Source organism: Chrysochloris asiatica, unplaced genomic scaffold (assembly GCF_000296735.1).
Source record: "Chrysochloris asiatica unplaced genomic scaffold, ChrAsi1.0 scaffold00014, whole genome shotgun sequence".
NCBI lineage: Eukaryota > Metazoa > Chordata > Mammalia > Afrosoricida > Chrysochloridae > Chrysochloris > Chrysochloris asiatica.
Window position 1 is genome coordinate 30281088 of NW_006408532.1, and position 9212 is coordinate 30290299.

Here is a 9212-nt window from a genome sequence, read left to right on the forward strand (position 1 = left end):
ATATATATATACACACACACACACACACTTGTGCTCCTGATTCAAGTAATTTTCAATAGCGTTATATGCATGTGAAAGCTGGACAATGAATAAGGAAGACTGAAGAAGACGTATTGGAATCTTTGAATTCTGGTGTTGATGAAGAATATACTATGGACTGTCAGAAAATTGAACCCATTTGTCTTGAAATTAGTGCAGCTCTTTAGAAGTGAGAATGGCAAGACTTTATCTCATGTGATTTTGATATGTTATCAGAAGGGACCAGTCCCTGGAGAAGGACACCATGCTTGGTAAAGTAAAGGGTTTGTCAAAAAGAGGAAGAACTTCAAAGAGATCATTTGACACAGTGGCTAGAACATAGCAACAATTTAGAGGAAGGCACAGGACTAGACAATGTTTCATTCTGTTGACATAGAATGGCTATGAGTCAAACTTGAAAGTACCTAAGACTAGTTATTATATTCTAGATGTACATACAAATATAATAACACAGTATGTAAGGAGCATAATGAGTTTACAGGTTGAACTGCTAACTGCAAGGTCAGCAGTTTAGATCCTCTCTGTGGGAGAGAGACGAAACACTCTGCTCCCGTAAAGATTTATAGCCTTGAAAACCCTATACAGGGTCACTATGAGTCAGAAGTGACATGATGGCATACCACCACCACTAGCACCAATACAATATGTACTCTTTTTGCCTGAGTTCTTTCACTCAGCAGTATTTTGAGATTCATCCACATTTAATAGTTCACTCTTTTTTATTGCTGAGTAGAATTCCATTCTTTAGTATGTTTATCCATTCACATGTTTTTGGAAATTTGAGTCATTTCTAGTTTGGGACTGTTCTAAATAGAGCTACAATAAACATTCATGTAAAAGATTTTGTAAGGCACTTACAAGCATTCAGTTCTTTTTAATAAGCTCCCAGGAATGGACCGACTGGGGTATATGGTAGGTGTCTATTTAGCTTCATAAGAAACTGCCTGTTTTCTGAAATGGTTATGAGTTGTTTTCATCCATATCAGCAATGCATGAAAGTCCCAGTTCCTATACATCCTCATCAGCACTTGCTTTAATTTTTTTTTCCTAGCCAGTCAAATATGTGTATGAGAATATTAACATATCATGGTAGTTCAGTAACTTGGAAAGAGTTTGATCATTTGGGGTCTTGTTTTCAAGATTTGTTAGGTGGGACAAGAGACAGTGGTCAGTCTACTGAGACAGAACTCTGCTGCGTGCACCACCTTAAGTCACATGCATCATGGTGTTTCCAGTGTTTCTGGTGGGAATGGATTCTGTTTCCATCCCTGTTCCCTACACTATGCTATGCAGGTTCAACTGGAGAGGTGATCTAAAAGTAATCCAGCAATTTTAATACTTCTGTCTTTTAAATTATGAACAAATGGAAGATTATTGGATAACATTTTAAAAAGAAAGTGTAGGGAAAATGGAGTGAGTTAGGCTTTCTTGCCCATTTTTCTGCCCAAAGGGTCACCCTAGTGAGTCAGCTCCATGATATGCTTATGCAGCCAATGATGGAATGTTGGCAGCATACCCCTTTTGTTTAAGACAATACCAGGAGGGAGGAGAATCTCTCTCAGATGCTGTAAAGAGAGCTACAGTGAGGAAGAGAGTAGTGAAGTGAGGAAGCCTGGGTAAGCTAGAGCTAGAGTAAGTGAGCTTCTAGCAAGCATGAGAGTGGGCACCTGAAGGAGTGAACCTGAATGAGTGGGCCGGAACAGTGCACTGCAGTAAAGGTTATGTCTCACCTTCCTTGGCTCTGGGTTCCTTCTTCAGACTCTCAGAATCTACGGAGGCCCCTGCGAGCCTCACTCAGCAGTTCGGGACAAGACAGAAATTTATTTGTCATTACTATTCAATTCTGTGTACCTGAGTATACGGTGAGTACAGCCCATCAAGCTTTCCCTCCTCATTAACTAGACTCCTGTTTTCTTTTATGACTTTCTTGTCTGTACAATAGGGACAATAATGGTACAGCACACCACTGTTAAGGAGATTGACTGAGATAGCGCTTGTCAAGCTCGTAGCATGATACTTCTGTGGTAATTATAGCCAATAATTATCTTATACAAACAGAGGTCTACATATGACAGTGTTTTGCATCCAGCCAAGTTGAGGGCTTAAAAATTCTCTCAGTGGAATCGTTACAAGTTATAGACCAATTTAACTGCTTTGAATGAAATAAGAACCACAGATTAAATATAGTGCCGTCAAAGGTTATATACCATGTTGTTAGCACTTTAATTAAAATTAAGAATCTCTATTTGCCTGTTTTTAGTGGAAACATATTTATGAGCCATTGTAAAACTATGGGTTTCATTTTACTTATTCTACATCAAAACAAACAAAAAATTATCAAGAAGTTATCAGTTAGGTATAGTTTAATTTATAATTGCCCAATCAGAATCTACGTTCTTTCAGAGTGTTGATATTAAATGCGGTCAAGTTGGTTCCGACTCATAGCCTGTATAGGGTTTCCAAGGAGAGGGTGGTGGATTTAAACAATTGACATTGAGGATAGTAGTCCATTGCTTATCCAACAGTATCAATCCTGGAATTCTCCTTGAGAGCTGTTGTTATTATAGTTAAGTGATATCAAATTGGTTCTGACCTATAGCAGCCATGTATAGGGTTTCTGAAAAGCGATTGGTGAGTTTGAACTGCCGACCTTGTGGTTCAAACTGACTTTTCAGTCCAGCACATGAACCCACAGTGCCACACTAAGACTTCTTTTTGAGAGTAAGAACAATGCTGGACAATAAACAGTCCTTACTCTCAAAGAATAAGGACTGTTTATTGTCCAGCATTGTCTGTTGTTTTCTGTATGTTATTTCTAAGTAACAAATAAGTAAATGAATGGTGAATTTGCCAGGTCCATGGACTTTTCTCCATTTTAATATATCAGATGCAAATAGAAAAAGAAAAGCATTGATGATACAACTAAACATCTATATACATCTGTATTTTAAACTAGACTTAAAATTGTAGGAGTTTCATTACCAGCGTGTTTACTCTTTGGACATTTAAATTGATTTCCAGCCTTCTAGACACAGCTATGAGAAAGAACCGACTCCACCACCACCACCAGACACAGCTAGACTTCTGGTGTTGCATTGTAACATTAGTACTGGACTACGAACCACAAGATCAGTGGTTCAAACTCACCAACTGCTCCTCAGAAACCCTGCACAGGGTCGCTGTGAATTGGAACCAACTCAACAGAGCATAACAAGACACATTTAGGTAAAATTAAAATTAATCATTTTGATCATACTTCACTTTCCCACATCTTACCCATTCTTTGATGACATAACTATTCAAGTTGCTCTCCAGTCTTAATTGAACTCCATCATTTTCAGACTTCGAAAAATCTTTCACATAGTTAAAAAGTATCTTTACCCTGTAGGTTTTTTAGCATTTCAAAGTAACAACTTTGGGGAGGAAAAAGAAGGAGACTTAAGAGTCTGAAGCCCAAGTCTCTCTATTGCAGGTTGAGGGCACCTGTCACTTAACATCTCTATAAGCTTTAATGTCCTTATCAGTAAAACAAGGATCAGGTCTAAAACTTCTGTATCTTCCCACAGTGCCTGGAAAATTATTTATCAATTATTTCTTAGTTTGGTTTATTCATTGAGTAATGGATAAAATTCTCACCTATAGTAAAACTGTTGCTGTTGTTGTTGTTATGTGCCATGGAGTCAGTTCTGACTCATAGTGACCCTGTACAGCGTTTCTGAGGCTGTAAATCTTTACGGGAGCAGAAAGCCTCATCTTTCTCCCATGGAACAGCTGGTGGTTTCAAACTGTTGACCGTGAGATTAGCAGCCTGATTCATAACCACTATGCTACAAACTGTTGTAGACCTCACAAAATCCCCCAGTTACAAGGCTGATGACCACAAAGTTAGTCCAGTCACATAGTTACTTGCCCAAAGCCCAGGGACTTCAGGAGAACTATACATACTCTGAAACGGTATGGAAAATGACACGTGAGCACTCACATGTATATTTGAGGGAGAAAGAGAAGGTCAAGTGTTAAGAACCACCATTCTTCTCTGCTGCCATGAAACCAGAAGAAAGAATTTGGAAAAGGAATGAAGACGAAACAACTTATGGCACTGAAAGAGTTGGTAAGGGGCAAAGGCAAGATGGCTAGTCAAAACTTCAGTAATATGGATGCTAGTCTAGTTCTGGTCTGCACTAAAGAGTTTTATGACCTGTCTCTATATGATCTAATTAATCAGCATTGCTTCTTTTCCACAGTACCCTAAAGATCTACAACAATGCCTTAAATATAACGTTGTTAAGTGCCATCAAGTCAGTTCCTACTTGTTGTTATTGCTGTTAGGTGCCCTTGCGTTGATTCCGAGTCATAGCAACTACATACAGAACAGAAAAAACACTGCCTGGTCCTGCACCAACTTCACAATTGTACTTGAGCCCATTGCTGCTGCCACTGTTCCAATCCATTTCATTGGGGGTCTTCCTCTTTTTTTTACTAACCCTCCACTTTACCAATCATGATGGCCAGTTGGCCATACCTGAAAACATGCTCAAACTATGAGAGACGAAATCTCACCATCATGGCTTCTAAAGAGCATCCTGGCTATACTTCTTCCAACACAGATTTGTTTGTTATTCTGACAGTCCATGGTACTTTCGATATTCTTCTCCAACACCATAACGAAATGCATCAATTCTACGGTCTTCCTTATTCATTGTCCAACTTTCATATACGTATGAGTTTATTGAAAATAACATGGCTTGGATTAGGCATACCTTAGTCCTCAAACTGATATCTTCACTCTTCAACACTTTAAAGAGACCTTATGCAGAAGATTTGCCTAATGCAATGCATTGTTTGACTTCTTAACTGCTGCTTCCATGAGTGTTGATAGAGGAACCGAGCAAAATGAAGTAATTAACAACTTCAATCTTTTCTCCACTTATCATAATATTATTTATTGGTCCACTTGTGAGGTTTTGGTTTTCTTTAGATTGAGGTGCAACCCATACTGAAGACTGTGGACTTTGTTGTTCATCAGTAAGTATTTTAAGTCCTCTCCACTTTCAGCAAACAAAGTTGTATCATTTGAATATCACAGGTTGTTAATGAGCCTTCCTCTAACCCTGATGCCATATTGTTCTTCATAAAATCCAACTTCAAGGATTATTTGCTCATCATACAGATTGGGTAAGTATGGTGCAAGAATACAGCCCCAGTGTATATCTTTCCTAACTTTAAACTATAAGTATCCCCTTGTTCTATTTGAACAAATGCCTCTTGGTCCATATACAGGTTCCTCATGAGCACAATTAAGTGCTCTGGAATACCCATTTTTCCAATTTTAACCATACCTTGTTATGAGCACACATTCAAAAGCCTTTTCATAGTCAATAAGTCATAGATAAGCACCTTTCTGGTGTTCTCTGGTTTCAGCCAAGAGTCATCTGACATCAGTAATGACATCCCTCGTTTCATATCCTCTTCTGAATCTGGCTTGCATTTCTAGAAGTTCCCTGTCAATGTATTGTTGCAGCTTCTTTTTAATTATCTTCAGCAAAACTTTACTTGCATGTAATATTAATGATATTGTTTGATGATTTCTTTGGAATGGGCACAAATATGGATTTCTTCCAATCAGGTGGCTAGGTAGTAGTCTTCAAAATCTCTCGTCATATATGAGTGAGTTCTTCTAGTGATACATCAGTTGTTGAAATATTTCAATTTGTATTCCATCCATTCCTGAAGTGTAATCCTTTGCCAAGGTCTTCAGTGCACCCTGACTTCTTCCTTCTGTACCATTGAAATTGTTGAGCATCAATCATCTCTTTTTGGTACAGTGACTGTATTCCTTCCATCACCTTTTGGTGCTTTAGATATCATTCAGTATTTTACTCATAGACTCTTTCAATATTTTAAGTCAAGGCTTGAATTTTTCCTGCAGTTCTTTCACCTTGAGAACCTCTGAGTATATCCTCCCTTTTGGTTTTCTAGCTCCAGATCTTTGCACATTTTACTATAATACTTGACTTTGTCTTCTTGATCTGTCCTTTGAAATTTTCTGTTAATCTCTTTTACCTCCTCATTTCTTTCATTTGCTTTAGCATCACTACACTATGTAATAAGCTTCAGAGTCTCTTCTAACATCCATTTTGGTCTGTTCATTCTTGTCTTCTTAATGACTGCTTAGTTTCTTCCTGTATGATATTCTTGATGTCATCCCACAACTCTACTGCTCTACAGTCATTAATGTTTGATGCATCAAATCTGTCTTGAGCTGGTCTCTAAATTCAGGTGGAGCATGATCAAGTTTATATATATATATATATATATATATTTTTTTTTTTCCAGAGTGTCATTCTTTTATTGAAGTTTGCAGTTTCACTGGACTTTTGGCCCCAAATGAAAAAAAAAAAAAAAGGCAAAATTTTAAAAAACAAACAAAACCCAAAAAAATATTGGCTGTGGGAGGTGGCAACTTTCTCCTGGGGTCTGAAGCCAAGCATGTCAGGTAAGTGAGAATCCTAGTTGGGAAAGTGGTAGCCTGGCCAAAGATACCAAGACAGCAGACTGTCCAAGTGCCTCAAGCAGGAACAGCCTCCAGCAGCTAGAAGTTCATACACAGGACTTGTGAGCATAGGTGGTGGTGGTGGTAGGGATCAAACACAATGGTCCAGTGAGCAAATCTCTCTCATGTTTGGTCCGAGTCCACTGTGGAGAAACCGGGCTCATCTGACAGGACAACATAGGTAAGAGAACCCAGGTTCTAAGAGTGTTAGGGCAGAGAAGGAGAGCTAGTGTGGTCAGAGCATCCGAGAGGCTATCATGGTGACGAAATCCTCGAAGCTGAGCTGAATGTTGTCCTGTATGGCTGTGTCCTTCTCTCTTAAGGTTTTAGTCAGCACCTGCAGCTGTGTGCACACCTGGATGAATTGGTCCAGCTGCATGGAGGGATTGGTGGAGGCAGGGCAAGAGCGGAGTGAACTGGGGATTCAGGTTGTAGCCCATTTGGGACAGAGCTTGCTGCAGCTCTATGTAGCTGATGGAGCCAGAGCAGTCCCTGTCATTGCTGAAAGAGGTTCTTCCACTGCTGGATGAATTTCCACAGGGCTGAGAAACCGTAGGCATCAATGCGGCCTCTCTTGGTCTTGTCAAACACATTTATCATCATGAAACAAGGACCAGCTGGAGTTGACCAGAGCCTGTTTCAGCTCCTTGATAGAGATGTAGCCACTGTGATCAGAGTCCACTGACTGGAACTAGGAGTAGGCCTCAGGACCCATGCTGGGAAGAGCGCCACCTGGAGGAGGTCCTTGCCCATCAGGCCCGGGCTGCTGGGCACTGTAGGAGTTTGGAGGAGGTTGACCATAAAGGCTCCCCAGGGCTATATGGTCCTCCTGGTATTCCAGAGGAGAGTCCCCCAGGGTTGGGGTGTCCATAAGGCCTTCTACCAGCTGGTGGTCCATAAGGTCCCCCAGGGGCAGGACCCCCAATATGCCTCTAGGGGGTATCCCACTTCCATACTGCCCTCTACCAAGGGGGGCCTAGGGTAGTACTTACCTGGAGGACTTCCGGGTGCTTGTCCTACAGCTCCTGGGTAACTCTGCATGTACAGATAGATGGACATGGTGACTCTGATGGTGGTACATGTCAGCGAGGAGCCTGAAAGTCATATTTTAACTCTCATGAACTTGTTATAATTTTCTTCAATTTCAGCCTGAACTTGCATATGACCAATTGATGGTCTGTTCCACAGTCTGCCCATGGCCTTGTTTTAGCTGATGATATGGAATTTTTCTACCATCTCATACTACAGATGTAGTCAATTTGATTTCTGATTGTTTTATCTGGTGAGGTCCATGTGTATAGTCATCCTTTATGTTGTTTAAAATGGTATTTTGGAGAGGCAGCAAGATGACAGACTAGGAAGAAAGGCTGTATGGACACTCTAAAACAAAGACACAGAAAACCAAATGAACCAGATGCAGATGATGGTCCTGGAACTCTGAGTTTCAATAGAGGGATAGAGAAGTGGACTGAATGTCTACAAGGAGAGAAAGCTGAACAGACAGCAAACACAGGAGAGACTTTTGACCTGTACTAGTCAACCCAACATAGTGCTGCAGCACAGCCATCTTGATCTATTGTGAGCAGCTTCAGAGACAAGAAATCATATTGGCATTGGAGAAACATACTCATGGTTCGCTGAGATAAAGGTGTGATTGTTTTCTTATTCCTGACACTTCCCTGGTGATAAGAGGTGAGGCCAGCCCCCACCTGTGTACACCCCCCAGGAAACATCCCACTCTTCCAGTGGTAGGAAAGGCATGGAGGTGAGCATCACAGATGCATGCTAAAGGAGGGAACATTAATTCTTCCTTTCAGGTGAGCCCTGCTCCAAATCTCTGGACAGCCCTTACTAGGAGAAGCAGCTGAACAGATGTGTGATGAGAAGAAAAAGGGGAAAAAAGATTGGTGATTTGTGCCAGCTGGCCAAGCATGGCGTGACCATCTAGAACTTCCGCAGGTGATTTTGATGGCAAGAGAGCAAAAGGTGATGTAGAGGCATACTGCTTTCTGGTGGAGAGAAAGGTGCAAAAAATTTTCTTGTGCCCCACATTACCCTGGTGAACAGAGGTGTGGTCAGCTTCCACCCGCATACATTCCCAGGGAAGCCACTACTCTCCGGCTGTCAAAGATGCATCAAAGTGTGTGGGAAGCTAACAACATTCATCCTGGCACCTGGAATCAGGTTATGACCTGTTCCAGACATGCAGAGTTGGTTCTGGTCAGCCCTAATCTAGCAGAACCTTTCCCCCTTTGCAGCCCTTTGGGATGGAAATACCAATTACCCCAGCTGTTTTGGTGTGTACATAAACTATTTCCTGATTGGCCATCAAGTACAGGTAACTACTAGCCCTATAGGAACTCCATCTGGGGTTGAGTGCTACCATCTCATTCCTTACCCACCCTTGACATGAGGTCCGTGGCTGGCAGGAGACCCCAGAATTTTCTTCTCTCTGGGTTTTCTCCTTTCATTGTTTTTATCTGTTTATTCTTTCTTCCTCATCGCCCTCTCTTTTAGCTTTCTATATTTTCTATATCACTTTCATTTTGTATTTTTTCTTCTGATTCTCTTTCCTAACTGTTGCTGTTTCTTTCCTTTTTTTTTTTTTTTTTTTTTTTTT

At 40.7% G+C, this 9212-nt stretch overlaps 1 pseudogene; it reads right to left on the reverse strand.

Annotated features, from left to right (window-relative positions):
• Window positions 1–6827: 6827 nt before the first annotated feature.
• On the reverse strand, window positions 6828–7651 carry LOC102833720 (annotated as a pseudogene).
• Between the last annotated feature and the right edge of the window lie 1561 nt (window positions 7652–9212).